Source organism: Eurosta solidaginis, chromosome X (genome assembly GCF_040869045.1).
Source record: "Eurosta solidaginis isolate ZX-2024a chromosome X, ASM4086904v1, whole genome shotgun sequence".
Classification (NCBI taxonomy): Eukaryota; Metazoa; Arthropoda; class Insecta; order Diptera; family Tephritidae; genus Eurosta; species Eurosta solidaginis.
This window is the reverse complement of record NC_090324.1, coordinates 111,748,553-111,768,849: the sequence shown is the minus strand read 5'-3', so window position 1 is coordinate 111,768,849 and position 20,297 is coordinate 111,748,553. Positions and strand designations below refer to the sequence as shown.

General features: G+C 41.5%; 1 pseudogene; it reads left to right on the top strand.

Moving 5' to 3' along the window:
* The first annotated feature begins 10,182 nt into the window (after nucleotides 1-10,182).
* On the top strand, nucleotides 10,183-14,903 carry LOC137235081 (uncharacterized; annotated as a pseudogene).
* The last annotated feature ends 5,394 nt before the right edge of the window (nucleotides 14,904-20,297 follow it).

Genomic DNA, 20,297 nt, shown 5'->3' with positions numbered 1-20,297 from the left:
ATCGTCATAGAATCTATGCACCTACCAAATTTCACAAGGATTGGTAAATTTTTGTTCCTCTTATGGCGATTTTGCTAATTTTTATTTAGCACACATATAGTATTAGGAGTAACGTTCCTGCCAAATTTCATCATGACATCTTCAACGACTACCAAATTACAGCTTGCAAAACTTTTAAATTACCTTTTTTAAAAGTGGGTGGTGCCACGCGCATTGTCCAAAAATTTACTAATTTTCTATTCTGCGTCATAAGGTCAACCCACCTACCAAGTTTCATCACTTTAGCCGTCTTTGGTAATGAATTATCGTACTTTTTCGGTTTTTCGAAATTTTCAAAATTTACTCAAGTTATCGTGTTTACGGACGGGCGAACGGGCTAACGGACATGGCTAAATGAATTTCTTTTTTCGCCCAGATCATTTTGAGATATAGAAGTCTATATCTATCTCGATTAGTTTATGCCGTTACGGATTACCGTTATGCGAACAAAATGAATATACTCTGTGAGCTCAGCTCAGCTGAGTATAAAAAACAAGAAATTACCTTGGACCGCTTCGAACCCCAAGTTGGGAATCAAAGAACACATTGCAATACATTTTTTTGCATTGGTGACCTTCGGTGGTACCCACTTCGGCTCCGACATCTAAAGTAGTTCAGTGCAGAACACTTTGCAAGTGAAATTATTTTTCCCATTGGTTGGTAAATTTTCTAACATTTTTCACAATTAAAAACTGCAATATAACAATCGAATACGACACAAAATATGCTAGCAAGTATTTTTGTTGTATAGGGAGAATGTTTACAACAGTGCTTCGCGAAATTTTTTATGTGAATGGGCAAGGCGTAATAAACTTCAATTGCCAAGTCTGAAGTTCCTTCATATTTACAAACGCAACATCTTGGTTGATTGTGGCGATGTTATTGGAATGCATAAGGTTGTGTTAAACACATCTATGTGAAAAATGTCTTTGTGTCACGGCCTTTAACGGCACAGCGGTAGCCCCTTGTGCCCACGCATCGGCCAACGGCCGAAACCAGAGCTGTGGAGAGGGTTCGTGCGGTCGTTCTGGCCGCGAGCCATCCCTTGCCTGGCCGGGGCGACGGAGGGAGATAGTCCGAAGACACCACTCTCGTCGTCCGGGCATAGCAAGGGGGGTGACCCGCGCCGAACAGCTTATTATACAAGAGCTGAGAGGGGAGGGGTCGCTTGGTCGTTCGACGTCGCGCCACTCGACACCTGGGTGGGCGACGGAGGGAGATAGTCCGAAGACACCATTCGCGCCGTCCAGCCCAGGTGAAGGGTGAACCGCGCCATACCAGCACCCCCTTCCACTCAGTCCGAGCTGCGGGGGAGGGGCGGTTTAGTCATTAGGTTTTCGTGCCCCCCAACACCTAGGTGGACGACGGAGGGAGATAGTCATAAGACACCACTCGCGCCGTCCAGCCAAGGTGGAGGGTGACCCGCGCCATGACAGCGCCCCTTCCACTCAGCTAGCTAGCCTGAGTGGCAATTTTGTCTTTAAAAAGACAACCACTCCCGCTGGGTCACCTGCGAGGACTGAATTGCAAAAATGCAAATTCGCTGTTTATACGGGTGGTGCCGCAAACTGGTTGAGAAGCCAATACACCATTATTGTGATTTTCTTGTGTGGTGTGTTGACGAAACACACCATTGGTTTGCCATCAGTAGTTGGTAGCGTGTGGTTATTTACCATAGTGGTTGTTGGCTATGCTATAGAAAAATAAGTACAGGGGGGTTCAGGTTTAAGTGAAAAAGGAAGTACGGGGGGTTATATTATTGTAACGCTACGTTATAGTGTTAATAAGTATCTTAAAAGGGAGGGGGCTGAGTTTTATAGGTGGACGCCTTTTCGAGATATTGCAATAAAGGTGGACCAGGGCGACTCTAGAATGTGTTTGTACGATATGGAATCAAATGAATGTGTTAATGAGTATTTTAAAAGGAGTGGGCCTTGTTCTATAGGTGGACGCCTTTTCGAGATATCGCAATAAAGGTGGACCAGGGGTGACTCTAGAATGTGTTTGTACGATATGGGAATCAAATGAAAGGTGTTAATGAGTATTTTAAAAGGGAGTGTTCCTTAGTCCTATAGGTGGACTCCTTTTCGATATATCGCCTTAAAAGTGGACCTGGGGTGACCCTAGAATTTATTGTACGATATGGATATCAAATGGAAGGTGTTAATGAGTATTTTAAAATTGAGTGGGCTTTAGTTCTATAGGAAAAGGAGTGGGCCTTAGATCTCTAGGTGGACGCCTTTTCGAGATAATGCAATAAAGGTGGACCAGGGGTGACTCTAGAATGTTTTTGTACGATATTGGTACCAAATGAAAGGTGTTAATGAGTATTTTAAAATTGAGTAGGCCTTAGTTCTATAGGTGGACGCCTTTTCGAGATGTCGCCATAAAAGTTGATCAGGGGTGACACTAGAATGTGTTTGTATGATATGGGTATCAAATGAAAGGTGTTAGTGAATATTTTAAAAGGGAGTTGGCCTTAGTTCTATAGGTGGACGCCTTTTCGATATATCGATAAAGGTGGACCAGGGGTGACTCTAGGATTTGTTTGTACGATATGGGTACCAAATGAAAGTGTTAATGAGTATTTTAAAATTGAGTAGGCCTTAGTTCTATAGGTGGACGCCTTTTCGAGATATCGACATAAAAGTAGACCACGGGTGACTCTAGAATTTGTTTGTACGATATGGGTATCAAATGAAAGGTGTTAATGAGTATTTTAAAATTGAGTAGGCCTTAGTTCTAAAGGTGGACGCCTTTTCGAGATATCGCCATAAAGGTGGACCAGGGGTGACTCTAGAATTTGTTTGTACGATATGGGTATCAAATGAAAGGTGTTAATTAGTATTTTAAAAGGGAGTGGGCCTTAGTTCTATAGGTGGACGACTTTTCGAGATATCGCCATAAAGGTGGACTAGGGGTGACTCTAGAATGTTTTTGTACGATATGGGTATCAAATGAAAGGTGTTAATGAGTATTTTAAAAGGGAGTGGGCCTTGTTCTATAGGTGGACGCCTTTTCGAGATATCGCAATAAAGGTGGACCAGGGGTGACTCTAGAATGTTTTTGTACGATATGGGTTCCAAATGAAAGGTGTTAATGAGTATTTTAAAATTGAGTAGGACTTAGTTCTATAGGTGGACGCCTTTTCGAGATATCGCCATAAAGGTGGACCAGGGATGACTCTAGAATTTGTTTGTACGATATGGGTATCAAATGAAAGGTGTTAATGAGTATTTTAAAAGGGAGTGGGCCTTAGTTCTATAGGTGGTCGACTTTTCGAGATATCGACATAACAGTAGACCACGGATGACTCTAGAATTTGTTTGTACGATGTGGGTACCAAATGAAAGGTGTTAATGAGTATTTTAAAATGGGGTGGGCCTTAGTTCTATAGGTAGACGCCTTTTCGAGATATCGCCATAAAGGTGGACCAGGGGTGACTCTAGAATGCGTTTGTACGATATGGGTATCAAATGAAATGTGTTAATGAGTATTTTAAAAGGGAGTGGGCCTTAGTTCTATAGGTGGTCGCCTTTTCGAGATATCGACATAAAAGTAGACCAGGGGTGACTCTAGAATGCGTTTGTAAGAAATTGGTATCAAATGAAAGGTGTTAATGATTATTTAAAAGAGAGTGGGCTTTAGTTGTGTAGGTGGACGCCTTTTCGAGATATCGCCATAAAGGTGGACCAGGGGTGACTCTGTAACGTTTTGTACGATATGAGTATCAAGTTAAATGTACTAATGAGGGTTTTAAAAGGGAGTAGCCCTTAGTTGTATATGTGAAGGCGTTTTAGAGATATCGACCAAAATGTGGACCAGGGTGACCAGAACATCATCTGTCGGGTACCGCTAATTTATTTATATATGTATTACCACGATACTGTTCCTGCCAAGATTCCAAGGGCTTTTGATTTCGCCCTGCAGAACTTTTTCAATTTCTTCTACTTAATATGGTAGGTGTGGCACCCATTTTACAAAGTTTTTTTCCAAAGTTATGTTTTGCGTCAATAAAGCAATCCAATTACCATGTTTCATCCTTTTTTTCATATTTGGTATAGAGTTATGGCATTTTTTAAATTTTTCGTAATTTTTGATATCGAAAAAGTGGGCGCGGTCATAGTCGGATTTCGGCCATTTTTTATACCAAGATAAGGTGAGTTCATAAGTATGTGAACTAAGTTTGTAAAGATATATCTATTTTTGCTCAATATGTTGAACTTTAGCTGGCTAGAGGTCAATAAAACTACGTTGAATAAAACCACAGGTTTTTTTGACTAATTTATTCCAATATATTTCGGTTATTCGGCGATAACCGTTCTGAAGGATCTGTGTATAAACGTGATATAACAATTTTCTTAATACCAAAAACAAAGTCAAAACATAAACAATATTTGTATATACATACATTCCTTTGCACGTCTTTATAACTTGACGCTGAGCTTAACACTGTCTATTTGACCATTAGTAAATGACGAAACAAGTGAGCAACGCCATCGGTATCCGTTTTGTAGTTTAGCGGAATGTCTGGTGGTGTGTTAATTATATGTAACATTTCTAGTGTAAATCGTTTGTTGTAGTGTTGTTCTTGTTGTAATGTTGTTACTTTTTCGAAGTTGGGGGAGTGGTCGCTACTTGCACAGTGTGCCATAAGTGCAGTTTTTTGTGTATTTGAATGATGGCACAGTTAATGTCGCATTTGTGTTGTGCTAGTCTGGTTTTTAACTTTGATTTCGTTGTGCCAATATACATACTTTTGCAAGGTTCTTGGTTATTGCCGTTACATGGAATTTTATAAATTACATTACTTTTTTCTAATTGAGGTATTTTTGACTTAGTTTTGTTGAACATGGTTTTAAGAGTGTTGGTAGGCTTATGGGCTATTGTTTAGGCCACAAGCCTAAATATGGCGGTGCACCCTCGTATTACTTAACTTTTTCTTTTCGTTGTCCTTTTACCTCACATATTTCATTTATACATATCGGTTTATACCGATAACCGTTTACCCCGCCGGATAATAGTTAAGCCTAGGATTCGGCAGTGACCGCGAACAAAAGGTTTTTTACCTCTTTCACTTCTTTTGCGAACGTCTAAGAAACCGCCAGCAGCCAAGCCACCAAAGGTAAGCCCTTCAATTCTATTTAACATTTTAAAATTCATTTTTGCACTTCCGTCATCGGAAACATTGAATGTAAGTGGATTATCTTGCATTTGCCTTTACTTTCATTTTATTGTCTAACCAATTCCATTTATTGTGATTAAGTGGACTAACGTTGCATTTGCATTTCCATTTATTTTAATAAATATTATTGTTCACTTTTTATAACGAATTCGTTTGTGTATTTTCTTTTCTTCTCTCCCCACCATTATTACGAGCGCGCCCTATCTTGGTCTTGCCGCCGTAACATTTGGTCCTTACGCGCCGAGAAAAACAAAAATTCAAAGGAAACAAAGGTGATTTACCCCAGAATCAGCCCATCGGAATAATTGGAAATTATTAACCAAGCAAGGAAAATTATTTATAAAAATATTAAAATCAACCAGCAGTGAAAAAAGTTGGCCATCAAAACGAACGAGCAGCGTATACCAACTCGTCATCCCACACATACATACAGTCCATTAGCATTAAAACATCATCAGCATATCAAACAGTCCACTCATCTACATCACATTAACACATCATCATCACAACATCAAACAGTCCACTAATCAACTCATCATACGATATCACGTCCATTTATCACATCAACAGTCCACATATCATCATACATTACCAAAACTTGTGTAAGGTAAGTGGTTGATTTTGGTGCACATTTTTTTTTTTATATACGAACTCACGTATCGAGTGGATTTGTGATATCCATTTGCAGGTCAAAGCAAGTGGAAGTTCATTGTGTCACAACGCACACCTAGCGCCTTTTGATTATCGGCTAAGTCCCCCACCAGTGGTAAGACTTTTCCGACACAACTCAAGGCAGGCAGTCAGTGGATTTTTTTTCTTTTTTCTCCTTTTGCAACAAAATTATCACTGCACTGTGCAACCACACTAGGTTTCTATAGATAGTCATTTCGGTTGTTGATTTTCGGCAACAATCTACATACACTCTCACTTGGTTGATGAACTTGCAAAGAAATACCACAATATTCACGCAGTCATAATATTCTGCAACCACAGAAAAATTTTTTCAAAAAAATTTCACCTTCGTTGGGTGGCTTGTAGTCATTTTTGCTTAATTGCGACAATCAATAACATTGTTGCAAATCGCTCATTTGTGAATACACTTAATTCAGATTAATTCGAAGGCATTTGATATAGAGTATTTTTTCACCGAATTATATACATATAATCAATTGCGTTATCTTTGAACGGAAATCAGTTCTTAATCAGTTGCGAACTAAAATAATACCATAAAGCCAAAAATTAGCACTGCGTTGAGTGGCTAGTGGCTCATCACAATTGGTCACAAACACAATTTTATACTGATCGTTTACTATTACATAGCTGTATGTTCTCAGCGTTTTTTATAATAAATAATTAAAAGTGTAATTTTCCACATTAAGTTGGATAAACAAAGTTATTGTCTTATTTATATTGGGAAAGATACCCTGGTTGGCTACTCGGCGATACTCATCAACGTTCACATAACACCTTTTGTATACACATTAAATCCTCGTCAGGATTTCTGTCTGTGTTTCACTTTCACTTGTATACACATTAAATCCTCGTCGGGATTTCTATCTGTGGGTCAAATTTCACCCTTTTAAACACATTAAATCCACATAAGGATTTCTATTTGTGTTTCAAATCTCGAGGATTACACATCATATCCACATCGGGATTACATCTGCGTTTTTTAAACTTTTTTTAGACACACTAAGTTTTCAGAAAATATTTCTACCTGTGTCCAACACACCCTTTAGACACATTAAATACCTGCAGACGAATTCTCTTCTCTGCATTGCACATCACTGTAGACACATTAAATCCTCGTCAGGATTCCTATCTGTGTTTGATATCACTTTGTACACACTAGAACCTTTCAGGATTTCTATCTGTGCTGCATATCGCTATATACACATTAAATCCTCGTCAGGATTTCTATCTATAATACTGTATACACATTAAATCCTCGTCAGGATTTCTATCTGTGGCTTACATAATCCTCGTGAGGATCTCTATAAGTGGTTCATATCACTGGCCACACATTATACCACGTCAAGATTTACATCTGATTCAAATTTTTTCTTATCACTAAATTCACATAAGATTGCTTTCCGGTTTACACATACAATCCGATCAGAGTTCAAATCAGTGTATTTTTTAGACTTTACTCACACAGCACAATCACAGCAGGATTGATAGCTGGGCTACGTACAAAAAAAAAACAAAACACTCTTATAATTTTTGCTGCGGTTGAATATACACCAACGCCACTAAGTCTTTTGCTTTCAAGCTCAACACCTTCAAAGAAACAAAATATTCAAATTAATAAAATCAATGGAGACTTATATGAGATTGGCTGATTCCATAGTGGAGTTTGAACAAGATTCCATAGTGGAGTTTGAGCCGAATCCCGGAACAAGCACACCCTTGCACTAATGCAAGAGGAGCTAAGGGCACTATGGAAGAAGACCAAGTCCACATATGAAAGTCTTCTCAGCAATTCTGAACTGTCCAAAGACGAGCTCAGCTCATTAAGAAAGAAAAATAAAAGTTGCTTTGCATGCTACCTGCAATGCATGTCTGCTGTGGCGGCTGAAGCCGAATCCATCACCCCACAGCCGGCCAAGGATGAAGCAAAGGATGAAGACTCTTCGCGCCGTGGACATAAAATGCGGCTGCCGCCTTGTGACACCGATGTATTTAAAGGCGACTACCTTTCCTGGCCAGCCTTTAGAGATATGTTCACGGCGATATACATCCACAATACTGATCTGAAAGATGTCGAGAAATTATATTATCTAAAACAAAAAACTCAAGGGGAGGCAAAAGAAATAGTGGGCAGGTGCTCATTAATAAACGAGGGTTTTGCAACCGCCTGGAAAAATCTAAGCGACAGGTACGAAAATAAACGTATCCTCGTCAACACACAATTAAAACTTTTATTTAATCTGACGGCAGTCGAACAGGAGTGTGGAACCTCCATCAAAAAATTGCAACGGGAGATAAACAATTGCATTTCTGCATTACAATGTCATAATATTGACATCACAAATTGGGATGCAATTATAACCTACCTATGCTCCACAAAACTCCCTGAATCTACGTTGGCTCTTTGGGAACAGACCGTAGAACGAAAAACAGATATCCCAAAATGGGAGGATATGGACAAATTCCTGTCCAATCGCTTCCAGACATTAGAGACGGTTTCTGATCTTAGAGGTAACAAAACCACAAAAGCACCCAAAAGTCAAAATTCAAACTCTCGGGAAAATTCTACGAAACTTGGGGTTTACCAAGCCAGCGTACCCAAATCAGCCTGTAAGATGTGCAACAGTACAGAGCACAAATTACGAAATTGCCAAAAATTCCTTAGGTTGTCCACGTCAGGAAAAATTGAATTTATCAAAAACAATAGTTACTGTCTGAATTGTCTGTCGGGTGGACACACCGTGACACGATGCACTAGCCAATTTAATTGCAGCACGTGCCACGCGAGGCACAACACCTTGCTCCATCTTCCGACAGCACAACCAAAGACAAATCCTCAGAGGTGGACTCAAAACGCCACCGACAACACACCTTCAACCTCACAGCAGGCTAGGGCAAGGATGGCGTCTGAAAAAAGACAAGATAATGCTAATAACGTCTCTTCGTGTCATGCTAACACCACTAAAGGGGTATTATTAGGAACAGCACGTGTTAATATACACTATAATGGAGTGAAATTTTCCGCCAGAGCGCTGATAGACTCTGGGTCCGAATGCTCTTTCATAACAGAAAGACTAAAAAAGCGAATAAACCTTCCATCCAAACGTCTGCATGTGCAAGTGTCAGGAATAAATAATACCCCATCTGCACAGGTAAAGGAATCATGTGTGATTACGTTAGGTTCGCTCACAGACCCCTTAGTGAGCATCGATACAGTGGTCCTAGTCCTGCCCCAATTAACAGGGGACCTTCCGACTTGCCAAGTGAGCGCAACGACTCGGCAAGCGTTCCCTGATCTGATTCTGGCGGATAAAAGGTTCTTCATTAATGAACCAGTCGATCTCATACTTGGAGGCGACATTTATCCCCAGATAATACTGAACGGTATAAGGAAGAACGTTCTAAATACGCTTCTCGCCCAAGAAACCGTCTTCGGTTGGATTCTAACTGGTCGTGCAGAAGTACCTCACCCAACTAATACACGGGTATATTTTTTTAATGAAATCAGCCTAGACAAGCAACTAACCGCTTTCTGGGAACTTGAAAACATACCTAAGAAAAGGGCACTTAACGAAGATAATGCCTATTGCGAGGAACTTTTCAGACTTACAACAGAAAGAAATTCCGATGGCAAATATACTGTCGCCCTTCCTTTTAAACAGGATTTTCCCAACAACATCTCCTTAGGGCCTTCCCTAAACGGCGTCTGCTCCCAATTCTACCGGAATGAGACGCGCCCAGCCAAGACACCGGCCCTACAGACAGAATACAATAGGGTACTAGCGGAATATGAGACATTGGGACATATGTCAAAAGTTCCAAAAATCATACCACCCCACGTGACCGATTGCTACTTCTTACCCCATCATGCGGTTATAAAAGAGGAAAGCACCACGACCAAAGTTCGTGTGGTGTTCAACGCTTCGTGTCCCACAGCCAATGGCACAAGCCTAAACGACGTACTTTATACAGGCCCAGTGCTTCAGGCCGACTTAACGATTCTACTCCTTCGATGGAGATTCTTTAAATATGTTTTTAATAGCGACATCGAGAAAATGTACCGGCAGATATTGGTAAAGCCAAACCAAACACAATTCCAGAGAATAGTTTTTCGCAACAATCCTAGTGACCCTATCAGCGTCTACGAATTAAAGACAGTCACCTTTGGAGTCAATTGTGCTCCTTATCTGGCGATAAGGACACTGCACCAACTAGCAGACGACGTTGAAACTTCATTACCCATTGCCGCAGATATCTTACGGACAGGTATGTACGTCGATGACGTTCTAGCCGGGGGACATAGCATCGAATCCACACTCAAAGCTCGCGATGAAATCACAGATGCATTACAGTCCGCTGGTTTTTCCCTCCGCAAATGGACGTCAAATTGCTCAAGAATACTTAAAGGAATACCCAAACCTCACCTGCTCAACGAAGACTTTTTGGAATTCGAGGACACGAGTACGGTCAAGACCCTAGGTATTCGATGGAACGCGCATGCGGATTATTTTTACTTCACGGCAAAACCAATTGAAAATCGGGATATGTTAACGAAAAGGACAATACTTTCTGCAATCGCTAAACTTTTCGATCCCCTAGGTTGGCTCGCCCCAGTCGTCATTGTTGCAAAAATCATTATGCAAGACATTTGGCTAGAGGGGACTGACTGGGACGAACCAGTGTCGGCAGGAACCCTAGACCGATGGCATAATTTTATGCAGGAATACCCCTCCATTAACGGAATTCGTATCCCACGTTGGGTGTATTTTACGCCAACCAACGACGTTGAAATACACGGCTTTTGCGACGCCTCGGAAAAAGCTTACGCCGCGACAGTCTTTTTACGAGTAAAGATAAAGGATGAGGTCTACGTTAACTTATTAATAGCAAAAACAAGAGTAGCACCCGTTAAAACAGTTTCATTACCCCGATTAGAGCTATGCGGTGCAGTGTTGCTGGCCGAAACCATCGAAGCAGTGCGTGAAAATCTGCATTTAGAAAATTTCAATCTACACCTATGGACAGACTCCACGATTGTTTTGGCGTGGATAAGAAAACCCCCTTATTCTTGGTCAACCTTTGTCGCTCATCGAGTAACGAAAATAGTAGAAAAGGTAGGAAACAAATCCTGGCACCACGTAGAATCCGCATCCAATCCTGCCGACCTGGCTAGCCGAGGACTATCAGCGAAGGAGTTAGTCAATAACTCTTTGTGGTGGCAGGGACCTTCTTGGTTACAAGAAGATAAGACAGAATGGCCAATACAAGAAAAGGACTATCGGACTAACATAGAGGAAAAACGGGTGCAGGTTCATACAACTTCAAAAATAAAAGAGAAAGACGACATCCTCGAACGGTTTTCCAATTTGTCCAGGGCCTTGAGGGTCATATCGTATGTTCGAAGATTTATCCAAAGAACCAATCCTAAGACAAAATCTTCCTTTAAAGCGGCATCGCACTTCATTTCACCCGATGAAATCCAGGCCACGACAAGTCAGTTAATAGCTTTCTACCAACGGAGGCACTATTCGGAGGAACTTTCGAGCTTAAATTCCGGGAAGCTCATCGGTTCAAAGAGTGAAATCCTCCCTCTTACCCCCCTTGTCGATGATAAGGGCATATTGAGGGTTGGCGGTCGTCTTTCAGGGGCCAAGGATCTTCCCTACAGTGAACGGCACCCGATCATTCTGCCGTATGACTGCCGGCTCACACGACTTCTTGTCCAGTTCATCCATAAAGACACCCTGCATGGGGAGAACCAACTTATGTTTCGTCGCCTACGCACACAATATTGGATCCCTAGGGTCAAAAATATGATCCGATCGGTCATACACAATTGCAAAACTTGCACAATATTCCGCAAGCGGACCCAAACCCAACTTATGGGAGATCTACCCTCAGAACGAACCACCTTTTCCCGGTCTTTCACCAATGCGGGGGTAGATTTTGCCGGACCATTTGACATCAAATCTTATAGCGGAAGAGGATGCCGCATGTCAAAGGGTTACCTCTGCCTCTTTGTTTGCTTTGCAACCAAAGCGCTTCACTTGGAAGCCACTAGTGACCTCAGTACTGCCGCATTCCTGGCAGCTTTCGATAGGTTTGTCGCTCGGCGAGGATGTCCAAAGAACATCTACTCCGACAACGGAACCAACTTTGTCGGAGCCTCCAGAGCTCTCCGCTCAGAACTCAAAGCTTTCCTGGCGGACGCTCGCAACCAAACTTTATCCAAGTACAGTCATCAAAACCTGACATGGCATTTCATACCACCAGGAGCTCCTCACATGGGCGGACTATGGGAGGCAGGGGTCAAAAGCTTCAAGAACCACTTCAAGAAGATCGCGTTGGATCACAAATTTACCCTTGAAGAGTTCAGCACACTACTTTGTCGAATCGAGTCCTGTCTCAATTCTCGACCGTTAAGCCCCTCCTCCAACGAGCCGTCTAATTTGGAGCCACTTACTCCAGGCCATTTCCTCGTTGGAGGCCACCTACTAGCGCCACCCGAGATCGACGTCAGCGAGAATCGCGCATCACTCGTCAATCGATGTGAAAAACTCAAGGCGCTGCATCAAACCTTCTGCAAACGGTGGAAAACGGAGTATCTCACCGAATTGCAGAAGCGCGTTAAGTGGAAGCATCCACAATCAAACCTCAAACAGGGAGACCTAGTCGTCATTAAGGAGGATAATCTGCCCCCCAACGAATGGAGACTAGGTCGGATAGCCACCCTTCATTATGGCCCCGATAACCGAGTTCGAGTCGTCGAACTGGATACGGCAAGGGGACAAACCACCAGACCAATCACGAAATTGGTCCTATTACCACCCTCCAGTGAGGGTGAGGGAGACTTGTAACTCCCACCCGTTATAACAAACCCCCTTAACCCTGCACTCGTTTTACCCCGAACGAGGCCTACAACCCGCCGAACCCAGCTCTCGTTCACCCCGAACGAAGCCAACAATCCTAACGCAGATCTACTATAGGCGACATACCATTGAATCAGCAATTATCAGAATTACACAACCCCCCCCCCCCCCCCCCTATTTCAAAGCAACAGGAGTCATCGTACCACCGATGCTTGATCCCCAGCAACCAAACTCGCAGATTCCGAAAACTGGGGCGAGCTAAATGGCCCAGCCTGTACTACTAATACACCTCAATCTTAACGCGCTTACGTTAGACCGAGAAGAACTATAGCTTGTATAAAAATGGCATTCAGCCAATTTGTAGGTAGACCCAAACATATATGGTGACCTAGATATTTGACTATGCAACCATATAGGGATGGGCATTGTGAAGACATTCGGTTCCATCCTCGAAGCAACAAGGACTACATTGTCGACGCAAGGTACCAGTGATCATTCGAGGCACTGCCCCAAACCAGAGTTTTTCTTCTCTGTTACATCGGGAAGGCATGTGCCATTGTGTGTACACCAATCGCGAGATACTCAAAATTCCTCATATCACCTAAAATCCTGAAACAATTATAAAACATCATTCCTTACATGGGTTAACCTAATCAGGATATTTATTATACCGCTATATAACCACCAAACAAAGTAAGGGGGTTCAAAGGGGTCCGCACAAATAGGTACAAAGCACCGGTTGCCTTTGCGTTTACATTGTCTGTTTTTTTTTAAACAATACATCATATCGTGGGTTTTCAATCAAATTGTATATTCCCACATTACGTCAACAAACCTTATAAAAAAAAAAAAAAAAAACCCATTATTGTGGGGAAGGGCGTCGAATGCTGTGATTTTTTCTGTTCCTTCCAATTGCAAAAACCTATAATTTCAATGCCAATCATGGTGCAATGTATATTCAGTTCGCAGGATAAAAAAAAAAACGATTTTTTGTAAACGATTTTTTAAAACAAGTGCATCGTAGCAGTGAGCTTGGATGGATATAAGATAGCGTATACTCGAACTCAGGGCGAACCAGCAGCAGCAGCACCGCCACACCAATCCACGCTAGTAATTACGCATACCGCCAAGTCAATAGCTCAAGCACTCCGCGCACATCACACCACCACACGACTTAGAATCTGTCGCATACACAGTCGGTGATGTATACACGCGATTGGTGTTCAGCGTTACGTACGCCACCAACTTATCGAATAGGAAATCGAACATCACGTTTCAATTATCATTTCTGGCTGCTCGCGTGCTGTGTTATTCTGTTATGCTTTCTATTTGCTTATGTGCACACAGGTTCACAATCTTCCTCAGATATAGCATGGCGTAAAAGTTCTAGCAGTTCAACACGTAGTACCGCTGCTGTCAGTATAACCAGAAATCCTGATTACTTAGCTTACGATAAGAAATATCCACTTACGCAACGCATCGAGGTACACTCCAGTGAGTTGACATATCGTATGGGTATAGTAGCTGATTTGGGTACAAGCTCAAAAGTTGTAGGGAAAGATGGTAGCACAGTATGGCGCAGCTATTTAAAGAAGGGATATTTGACATATCGCAAGTCAAAACCAGAAATCACTGTCAAAGGGAATGGTGGCGATCCTGTTAAATTAGAATCTGCATTTTTGCTCAAAGGACGTGGTATGGAGTTATCAGAACTCGTAACATTCAATGGAAAACTACGTACCATCGGTGATCACACAGGGGGTATTTTGGTCAGCACATCAAAGGAAATGGTACTTTACCAAGACGCTGCTTGCGTGAAGAGTACAACGAAACGCGCGATGAACATCTGGGTTGTAACTTACTAATCACGGCAGATAAACGTTTTACAAAAATTACAACAGTTCCTTTAGACGCCACGAATACAGCGCCCACACATGGATATTCAAGTTTCAAAATGCATACCCAATACTGATGACAAAATAATAGTTGCTATAAAAAGTGAGGAAGTAGAGGGTAAAACTACAACATTCATAAACGCTTTCGATATTGAGGGACACACAATATTACCAGAGCAACGTATTGATGCAGATTCAAAATATGAAGGCTTTGAATTTATATAGTTAAAAGCGCTGATGAGGAGTAATTACGATACAATAACGTTTAAAAACGGAAAATCCTATACTTTACGTACGCAAAGTTTTAAATATCATATATCAAAAACAGACAGCTAGCCATCTGTAAACCATTCTTTTAAGCCTTTATATAGGTAATCCGGTTCAGCAAAAATTGTTAAGGCCTACAGCTGCATACACAAGCATATACGACGCAGATACCGATTTGCCCTACGAAAATTAGCACTAAAAAACACGTTTTGCTGTTTTGTTCTAGTGTCAGTTTGTTCACAAGATTTTGGTTTAATATAATGTATAGAAATCTAGTTTAATAAAAAAAATTAGTTTTATCATTGAAAATGAATAATACCATGCTAGTAGGTGCGTCTATCATATCATCCGTATGTGCAATTACCAACTCATCGTTATAGTAGTTTTCCTTAGCCATAGGCTCAATGTTTTACTGTGCCAAGTTAAATAAATAATGCAAGTTTTTGTATGCAGGTCCAGTGCTCATTAATTCATCCACATAGTATGCATTTATCTTGAGTTGCATGAAATCAGCATTTACACACTTTAACACACCAATTCTTAAAGAAAAAGGGCATATTTTACCCAGAACACGTTTTTTTTCTTCAGTGAGGTACATACTTTGATGAAGGTTATTCAGTCACAATCGGTATGTATTCACATTTTAATGAATGGATACCATTCTGACTGAACGAAGCAAGGTTGCCACTCGTCTGACATTGCCTTTTGTTTCTTAAGTCGTAAACACATTGCGCGCGACCCCATGAGATCACAAGTTGGATCCGCGGGATCCAACAAACTCGAGTATTAGTAACCGAACAAAAAACCAACTAACGAAAACCCTGAAGAGACAACCTGGTTTCACTGAAAACACACGCGCCAGGTTGTATGTCGATAGTTTTTTTGACATTCGGCAGTATTTTTTATTCTCTTTTCTGTTTTTGGAAAAAGTTTTTAGTTTGACAGTTTGGTGCACAGACACACAATTAAAACCAACTTTCTTGTGAAAACAAAAGGTGGAACCACGCGAGACCAAAATAATTCTCGCGGTTTATTTGCATTGTTTTCATTGTTAAAAAGGGTAGTGCAAAATTAAAATGTAAAACATAAACAAAAACATGGCACACTCAATGGGGGTCGCGCTTTCATGACAGAAATTGCTTTTGTTGTGCATTGAAGTTTCGACAGACTTTCGTCAGTCCCTTTTTTAGCTTGAAATCCCAGCAGGAATAAAGTAGTGTCATCTATGCTTTCGATGCTACAAACAAGGGAGAAATTAAACTTTTTAGAACAGACTATAAATTTAATGTCGCGTCAGGACTCAGACGCAAGCTGTCCCTAAATACTTCATGACATGACCATTATGTATCATTAAATTGCAATGGGCAGCACCGCACAGCGATCTCATTCCAACGATTGGAAGAGTGAACAGCTGACAGCTCTACAAATTGCCACACTCGTTAGTGTAGGCTATGCCCGCCAGGGTTGTGTTGGAATCAACAAACACACCATAATTTGTGATTCTCACACAACATGGCCCAAATCAACACAAAGAGTGTTCCCAGACAGCGAGTAAAGGCCTCTTTACATCTGTCGCACATTTATATGCACGACGTCATTTGACTAGTCATTTTACAGGGATTCATAGGTTATATTCACAGCCACATTTGTATCGGCGTGGTTGAGTTTTGTGACCAAATTTTTGTAGGGCAACTACAAGGAGCCGTGAAAATACATGGGTAACTCGTGATACCATCTGCTACACAAATGTAGCGTATATTACCGCATATTGCCTGTATTAGGCAAACACCAAAAAAATGACTGCTTTCAATATCAGAATTTCAGTATGATGAGGATATTTACCAAAATTAAAGATACCTAAAATTATATTAAATATAACAGTGGTTTCAACCACTACAAACCCATCATTACATCGACAGAATAACTTAAGAAGATTATTCGTTCCACACAACCCTTTATCCCGAGTACGCCAACCCCGACCTCAGCTACTTAAGCTCCTAGTACCGGCTCATAAGCCACCCAATCTAAGGGCATCTACGAATGTTCTACTAACAATTTGATATTCCAGAATGACTGGATTGTCCCACAAACGCGCCAAGACGGAGGCACGCGGCAACACATTCAGCGCCCCCTGCCGGCTATGTCAAAAGTCGCACAACATAAGGCTCTTCCCGATTTACCGGGGCATGACGAACATGGATCGACTAAAGACAATCATAGATTTGCGATATTGCACAAATTTCTTATCGCCATTCCACCAACGGAAGACATGTCCCAGCGAAGATCGCTGTCATCGGTGCAACGAGCAGCACCACACGTCAACACACCTCGACGACGTTCCACCACCGTCCCACGAGAGCGATGGCGAAGAGAGCTCCGACGGAGCCCTATCCATCCACGTCACGGAACAAACCCTGTGGTGGGAAGCGGACGTCGCCGAGGAAGAGGTCGAACGACGGGAAGATCCTACTTCAATGCTAGCCACGACACCACCGGGCGGTTCAGGACCACAACGTTTCCGACCGCTCCTACGGCATGAAAGGCCTTCAAACTTACAACGCGGGGATGGCGGGGAGACACGTCCTTTCCCCCCATCGCACCGCTCTGCCGGGCGGCGCCGTGGTGACGCGGAACCGCGTCCGTCCCGCTCGTCACGACGCTCAATTGGCAGGGCGGCCCCGTATAATGCTCGTGCCCAAGTAACTACGCTCGCGCGCCAACCAACAACGCCAGCCGGCTTCAGAACGGGACGCCTCCGGGAGACTCCTCTAGCAACGACCATTACACGCGCATTCGTAGCCATAGCTCCAACGGCGGTCGTCCGGATAGCAGCAGGAGGGAAGCTCCACGCAGTACGCGCCCTTATCGATCCGTGCGCTCCGAATTCAATCATCGATGCGAATCTCGCGAAGGACCTCGGGTTAGAGCGAACGTCCTATCACGTGAAGTGCACGCTTGTTCTGCGAGGAAAATACGGGGTAACGGGAGCAGTGACGACCCAGGCCACAGTGGTGTCGCGATATTCACGGCTTAGTCCGACAGCAACTCTGGATCCATCGGTAGCCACGCCATTCCAATTTATGAAGCTGGCGGATCCAGCTTTCCACCGGTCTACACCTGTCCGGCTCACACTAGGTGCCGACGTCTACGCCAGCCTAATGGTTAGCGGCACACCACCGTCGAACGTCGGCGGGCTGCTGACTCAAGCCACCATATTCGGGTTGGTAGTGTCTGGAGCCCACCAGCAATAATAAACCCACCAACACTAATATACCCAAACAAATTTTCATGGAAATACTTAAATTTTGCATTGAAGAAACTAGATACTTCAAATTTAATGATACGGTATATACACAATAGAAAGGAATGCCAATGGGATCCCCTGCATTCCCAGTCATAGCGGATATCATAATGGAAGAATTGCTCAACAAAACGATGGAAAAGTTAAGCCGTAAACCAAGAATTTTAACCAAATATGTCGATGATTTATTTGCGATCATACGGGAGGATGAAGTACAAAATACGCTTAACATATTAAATTCGTTTGACAGAAATATTAAAATCCCCATTGAACTTGAAGAAGAAAACTCATTGCCGTACCTTGACTCTATTATAATCCGCAGAGGAAATCAGCTAAAACTAAAGTGGTATAGAAAAGCAACAGCATCCAGGCGAATCATCAACTTTCATTCGAAACATCCCAAAACGATGATAATAAATACAGCAATGGGCTTTTTACGACGTATGTTGCAGATAACAGACAAAGTTTACCACAATCAGATTAAAAAAGAAGCAAAATTACTGTTATAAGACAACGAATTTCTGGAAAACATGATAAAACACTATTAAAATGAACCAAATTTACAAAAAATCAACAAGACCGTGAAACCCCGAAACAAATATTCAAATCCGTCACTTATGTACCTCATTTATCTGAACGACTAGCGAAGTCAGATTGTTATGATAAAGAAAAAGTAAGAATAGCCCATAAGCCTACCAACACTCTTAAAACCATGTTCAACAAAACTAAGTCAAAAATACCTGAATTAGTAAAAAGTAATGTAATTTATAAAATTCCAGCTAACGGCATTAACCAAGAACCTTGCAAAAGTATGTATATTGGCACAACGAAATCAAAGTTAAAAACAAGACTAGCACAACACAAATGGGACGCTAAACAGTGCCATCATTCAAATACACAAAAAACTGCACTTATGGCACACTGTGCAAGTAGCGGCCACTCCCCCAACTTCGAAAAAGTAACAATATTACAATAAGAACAACACTACAACAAAAGATTTACACTAGAAATGTTACATATAATTAACACACCACCAGACATTCGGCTAAACTACAAAACGGATACCGATGGCGTTGCTCACTTGTTTCGTCATTTACTAACGATCAAATAGACAGTGTTAAGCTCAGCGTCAAGTTATAAAGACGTGCAAAGAAATGTATGTATATACAAATATTGTTTATGTTTTGACTTTGTTTTTGGTATTAAGAAAATTGTTTATATCCCGTTTATACACAGATCCTTGAGACCGGTTATCGCGGAATAACCGAAATTTATTGGAATAAATTAGTCAAAAAAACCTGTGGTTTTATTCAACGTAGTTTTATTGACCTCGAGCCAGCTAAAGTTCAACATATTTACATATAAAAAGGTCGCTAAAAACATTCAGCTTACAAAGACGGAAGGCACGCCGTAAGCACAGACACAGCAAAAATGGGTTGTGCAGATATAAAAAACAACAACAACAACTCCAAATAGATAATAAACAAGTTTCAAGTTACATCGAAGAAAGTGGTAAAGCTTAAGTCTAGTATAAAATTTTTGTTAAAATGCAGAAAATCTAAGCTTATACCTAATTTTATTAAAAATTGTACAAAATCTTATAAACTATTTGTATATGAACGAGACATACATCAAAACATAGACAGAACGTTAGACAAATATACACACCATTATCATACAAAAGTATTAAGCCTACTTCTTAAACACAAAAACAGCATACTACAGAGACAAAATAAGCGATTGGAAGACATAACAACAAAACTAAAGAAATCTTTGAGTCCAGAAGATCTACGAGAATTTATGGAAAATGAAGAAAACGTCACAAATAAACTAACAACTTTGGTAAAAAATAGGCAAGTGGCAAAAAATGAGAAATTAAGAAACAAACAAAATAGCATACTTACTAACAACAACCACGAAGATTGGTTTGTAAACAAAACGACAATCGACTTCCCACAAGATATCAAAGTGCTTCTCGGTAACGCGAACTTCGGTCCCTTTGCGAGAAGTGCTTTGATATCTTGTGGGAAGTCGATTGTCGTTTTGTTTAA